Source organism: Caloenas nicobarica, chromosome 5 (assembly GCF_036013445.1).
Source record: "Caloenas nicobarica isolate bCalNic1 chromosome 5, bCalNic1.hap1, whole genome shotgun sequence".
In the NCBI taxonomy this organism is placed as follows: Eukaryota; Metazoa; Chordata; class Aves; order Columbiformes; family Columbidae; genus Caloenas; species Caloenas nicobarica.
Genome location: NC_088249.1, coordinates 14,311,404 through 14,317,757, shown reverse-complemented (window position 1 = coordinate 14,317,757; position 6,354 = coordinate 14,311,404).

Below are 6,354 nucleotides of genomic sequence, written 5' to 3'. Positions count from 1 at the left end.
GCTGAATCTCTACTATGATATCTACATAAAAATCTGAAGCTACAAGGTGATGACACTTGTATGCCTTTTTGGTCCTTTTTTTTTTTTTTTCACCGTAAGTCCGTAAATCCTTCATACTGGTACGAGAGAGCAGTTCTGAAGCAAACTCTCCTATTTCAATCTTTGTGAAAGTCCCCATCGCAGCTCTGACCTGCTGGCTTCTGACCCAGCTCTGGCACGTAGGCAACATGTTTGGTCAAACCTGCAGCAAATGTGTCTCTGCTCTTGTGACAGGATCAGAGAGATTTTGGGTAAGATATTTACTTCAAATCTAGGCTGTTAAGTGATATACACCTATATTAAAAAAAAAAATAGAGCAATATGTTTCAAGATAATTTTTTTCCAACCCAAAACTTTTTACTTTTACTATTTAAAATTTGAAATTTTTTCTTTGCCAGTGGCTGAGTAGCTTGAAGTCTTTGAAACACTGAGCTTTCTATAAAATCCAAATAATTCTCTGTAAATCAAAGTACTTGGCATGCTTGCTGCAAAGCCTGAAGCTTTTTTTTTAAGGTAATCTCTAGAAAGTAGTTTGTACTCATGTTTTCACAGTGATTAAATATGCAAAGTAATTTTCATGATTATCACCCTGTTCTGAACCAAATCAGATGCGGCTATGCTTCTCTTTGTACAAAGCCAGTTATTGGATCAGATTCCAAAACAAATCCCCTGAATTTGGCGGATCATCATTTTAAAAGGGGGCTTGTTAAGGTAATGATTAAATTAAACCACCCCTTTAAGAATATTTAGATCTGGTCCGCCAAGCGGAACGGTCTAATGGTTTTTAAATTAGAAGCTGCGAATGCTGGTGAATTTCTTTTGTGGGTCAAGTGGGTATTAACAAATGCTAAGACTGTTCCCTCTTTTGTCATCACCTTGAAATCTGCAAAGAAAAGCGAAGAGGGGGAAAGATACAAGGAGGAGCAGCAGTGTTAGCATTTAGCACCAGTGCTTTTTAACCAACGGCAGCCTCAGATTTACAAGGTTGGGTAGGAGAAGGTATGGGATGTTGGTGCTAATAATCTCCTTATACCTCACTCTTGAGAGAGACACTGATGCTTGAATCTCCAAGAAAGTGGAGAACCCCTTCAATTCTGGCAGTCTGAAGCTATTGCAGAGGTGTAGTAGCCTGCTAACCACAGAAGTGTGGGTAATGACCCATACCTGTGACTTCCAGATTTCTTAACCTTGTCAATTTAAAATGTATTTTTTAGCCTCAGATGCTGCTGGCAGTTTGTGGCTGGGAGAGACAGTTGTTCTTTTGTGTGGAGAGGATGGCTGGGTTCTTTCCAATACCAAAGACTTCAGTTCCTCTTTCGGATACCCAAGGCAAACTGTGTTTGTCAGTAGTATTTTACATCCCGTAGTACTAGCTAATACTGGGTTCTGTGAATATTGGATTTATGGAGCACAACAATCTCCCTGGTGGGAGGAAATCCACATTAAAATATAAATCTGTCAAGTCAGGTCAAGTCACAGCTAACAAAATACCAATGCTGTTCTGCGTTTCGTCCTTTTTCCTTTTTAGTCATACGTAAGTTTCTGAAAATGGCACCACTTGGACCAAATTTTTTTTGTACTGAGATAGTTTAAAAGAAAAAGGTTGGGAGTTGGGGCAGAGGTGAAATTTGAACTTCTCTGAGGATGGGGTGAGGAGAAATAACTTTCTGTTTATTCAAACAAAACCCGGGTGGCTATTTTGTTTCTGAATAGCCTTCTAAGGAAAACGGTTGGCAGTGGGAAGCTGGCTTAGGCTATAGAAAGAGCCATAACTGGCAAGGTGCACTTCTGCAGGCGAAAAAGCCAGTTTTCAGTTGACCGAATTATGACTCTTCAGAAACTGCATGCTCTGGACACGTGGTTCAGTACAGTTTGTGTAGGGCCTTTAGCTAAGCTTGTAAAATGTGTGCCCAAGGAGAGACAAGCTCTGTGCATGTGTGTGTCTGTGTCAAGGGAGGGAGAGAGGATGGGCTGACTTCGCTGTGAAGTGAATGATTTTCTGACCTGACAAAGCAGTTACGGAAGGTGGCTTACTGTGCTGAGTAATGGGTTTGTTCTTTGCAAAGCAAGTAAGTGAAGTGATCAGGTGAAGACTGATTGGTATGATATAGGATTTACAGAAATATCCCTCTGATGTATCTAACATACTGGCTTCATTGTGTTACCTACACCCATCTTGCTAATACAGAAAAGTTCCAGTGAGGTGATGATAAGACATTTTGAATTATGAAAGAAGTAATTAGAGGGGAATGCTACTGTTTAACACCCAAGAATAAATTAAAAAAAAAAAAAAAGTCAGGCTTGATAAACAACCATAACTTTGCCCCTTGCACAGACAGGTTGATATAACATTTTTAGATGCATAATATTGGTTTTAAATATTCGTTTATATTCTTAGGAACTGTAGACAGTTCTATACAACCTTCCAGATGCTGTGCAGTAGTTTCAATACTACAAACCAAATGTTTTGATGCACAGCACACTGAAGATGATGCTGAAGGCCTAGGAAGCAATTATGATATGTTCTACTGGTTAATTCTCCTCATCTGGAAAGCTATCATTGATCATGGCCAGATTTCTCTCACACAAAAATAATAATAAGTTCCAAATAAAAAGCACTGGAAATACTCAAAAAAACTGCAAAAGTAAAGACTGTCATTTAGAAAGGAACAAAGAGAAGATTACGATAGATGTAGACAAAGCATGGTTACATATATTAAGCTGGGCTCTTCTCTTTATCCTTTTAATTAATAGAGGAGACAGTAAGGCTGATCAGATTCTATTTTGCATATGAGATTATATAATACACAACAAACCTTTGGTTCACATTGCCACATGTGGTTATTTTTATCAAGAAACCATTACAATGCAAAATATTAAATGGAAATTTGAGTTGCTAATAATAATAAATTTCACATACACTTCTTTTGGAAGTGGAAAACTTCTTTCACTCTCATTAAAAAGGTTTCTTTACTATACTTTAAAAATTAGACTTAGGAAGACTATTCCTCATAACAATAGAAAGGCTGCAATGGGTTGGACTCAAGTCATCATACTGTGAGGTCTAATCTAGCAACATAGTGACCACATTATAATGAAATTCCTTCACAGTGAGGACCAATTCATAATTAATGCAAGATCACAGCTGGTTTTTTGTTCTTTCCTGATAAGCACAAGGCATTGGTGATTTTACGCTCTGTTTGGACTGTTCACTTATGCCCAACTATATTTTCCCTAAAATAAAAGTTTTACTAAAATTATCTCCCAAAGTGTTTGGTGAATAAAACCCTGAAGCAGTTCTGCTCTGTACGAGATCATCATGGGCTCAGTTAGTTTGAGAGAGAATCTGCAGTGAAGTACATTTTCAAATAACAGTTTTTCCAAAGTCCATGCCTGCCTTGATTCCCTCTCCTTTTTAACTTGTAGTTTAATGTAGAGACCATCTGCGAGCAATTGCCAAGTCTGGATCCTCCTTCCTGCCTTCAGCAACGTAAAGGTGTGATTCAATCCTGGATTTTGGCTTGGGCTGACAGTTTAAAATTAACTCATCAGCAGGTCTCTGTTTTCTAAGGGCAGAGAAGAGAGTGTATATTTTTACCATGTCTTGCAAGCTCCCTGGGAAAAAGGCTGCATACTCTGTCAGGCGGAACAGAGTATTTTCAGCAGGGCAACTTTAGATGTGCATGCAAGTATTATCTCTGTTTCTAGCGGGAGAAAATGAGAATGAATAAACCATATTGGCCTAGAACATCTTAATCTTCTCTCCAGTGGCCTTAAAGCTGAGTGCCACCCTCTCTAGAAGTGGACACTGTAAACTGAAGTTTGGCCTCAAAATGCCTTTCAGAGCCTATGGTTTTGAATATGTTTCTGTTGCTTCATGGCAGTCATGGACAAAGCCATCCAAAGGGCAACACTTGTTCCCAAAACTTCAGGCGTGAACTCTGTGGCCACAATTATTTGCAGACTGAAATCACTAGCAGAAAGATAAAAACCAGGTTGAGAGTCTGTTTTAAATTCACCTACATTATATCTTAAACAGATTTTAATAATAAAATGTAAATTGCATGACAGCACAAAGACATAAAATGGATATAAGTCCCATATAAGAATTTTTGGTTTTCTTCTATGTTTTGAACATTTACTTGTGGTTTGAATGTGAATATTTTTAGGTTCCCAGTATCTCACCTGGCATCTAACTTTCTCTGCTGAGCTCTAAGGTCAAAACTCTGCTTTTGGGTTATCTGCAGAGGGGATCTTGACTGCATACTGTGCCCTTGATCGCTGCATAAACCAGCCATTGACGTCAGTATGAGTTTCATGTGCAGATTAGAGCTGTGTAAGCTCTTCACAATGAAATCTTAAGTTATGCAAAAGCCTCTACTAGTTTGGGGCTTGAATGTGGAAATAAACCCAGAAGAGTTTTATGTAGGTATTTTCTGGCTAAAAAACTTTTCAAAGAAATACCCAAACTTTTTTCTCTAGACAAGCAGGATTTTATTTTTTTTTTTTTTTTTTATGCTCAATGCCGTGGTTTCTGTCTCGTTTCATTTGGTCTCGTGGAAGGCATGTGGATTAAATAAAACTTGATCAGTCAGAAGCAACGCCTATACTTTTTAATTTCACCAGCAGATCTTTAGATGCACGGTAGATAGAACCTTCATGTTTTGGATCCAAATTTTGAATGCCAGAAACCTGGGGAATTAGAAGAAGGAATGATGTGGACCAAATGATTGGCTTGAGTCGTGGATTGCTGGCATCCTTCATTCTCAACATAACTGACTGGAGTCAGACATTTTTGTGTCCTGATCAGCTCTTATGCAGAGCAGAACCAGCAGAACATAAAGCATATGGATGTAGTTTGAAGATTGGTCTAAGAACTGAAACTGATAGGAGTTGCAGTGCTGAGTCAAAGTCATCAGCCTAAAGGTACAGATACGTTGTGACAGATGAAAAAAGGAGCTTTTCCCCTAAATCTTTGCAAAGTAGGGACTCCCTTTGTGCAACATTTTTAGTGACTCTCGAGATGTGTTAATTTTGCCTCAAGTGATGGAGTCCAGATGTCTGTGGGTGAATTCTCTGAACAGGGAAGGTAGGACTATACACTGTGGGCTCCTATCAGGGAAGCTTTTCTTCCCTATCACTAAAATAATGTGACTTAAATAAAAATTATAAGGATGTATTTACCTGCTCAGACAGAAATGGCTGTCTTTAGAACAGTTCTAGTCTATTAGTAAATAATGTACATTTTAAAAAAGATTTATAAATATGTATTTAACCAAAGCAGTCATTCTGGTCTCTTAGATAATTAATATGCACTGGAGAACTTTCCATTAAAGGCTGCTGCCTCTCTTCTTTTCACTTTAAAAAGCAAAGAAGCTAAATGCAAAAAATGTAATATTTTAAAAATAAAGAATTCTACCCACTGAATAATGAGAGGCTTGGGACATAAACCATAAAAAACCAGGACATTGAAACTTCATTAAAACTTAAGGCTGGAGAGCTTGTTCTGTGAAGCTGATTTTCTTTTTTCTTCTTCTCCTTGACAGGTAAAATTAAAGGACAAAGTGTCAGTTTAATTTTAAACTTCCTGGCTTTGGTCCATTTGTGTTGCAGCCTTAATCAGGAAGAAATAGTTCTGTTAAGGGTCATATTATTTTTGGTCCATAGGAGGGATGTTCAAGGTGAACAAAAGGGCACAAAGCTTTAGGCAGGATGTTACCAGAAATGAGCTGGGGACCATATCTGGCCCCTCAGAAAAGTTATTGGCACAGGGGTGCTGTCACTGCATGGAGCCAGGGCTGTTCTAGGAGCTGCTGTCAGTGGCACCGGTGCTTCTCCGGGGCAACTTGGCTTTGTGTTTACCACCAGCCAACTTATAACTCTCATTTTGGGCCCAAAATATCTGCTTTGCTTTTCTCAGCTGCAGGTCAGCATTTTCTTAGACTGTGAACATCTGAAGGCAGGACTTTGTGCTCTTGGACAGAGGACCAAAGGAGCAAAGGAGCCCTGATCCTCTTTGGCACTTCCCAGTTACTCTACAAATGAATGTTTAGTGACCATGCTTCTTGATGAAAATGGTGCTTTAAAGTTTGGCATGTTATTTGGAAGAGGTATTTCTCAAATACTTTACATGAAATGGAGAAGTTTGTTCTTATATTAAAGAAGAACTGGTAAAAATAGATAATGCAGTAAAAGGAGATTTGGTTTGAGTTATAGATAGCGTATGTCTTTTCTGTTCTGGATCAGATCTTTCCAATTTGTTGAGTAAAATATGGAAAGATTTGGAATAGCATTAAGTCCATCAAATCTGTAGAA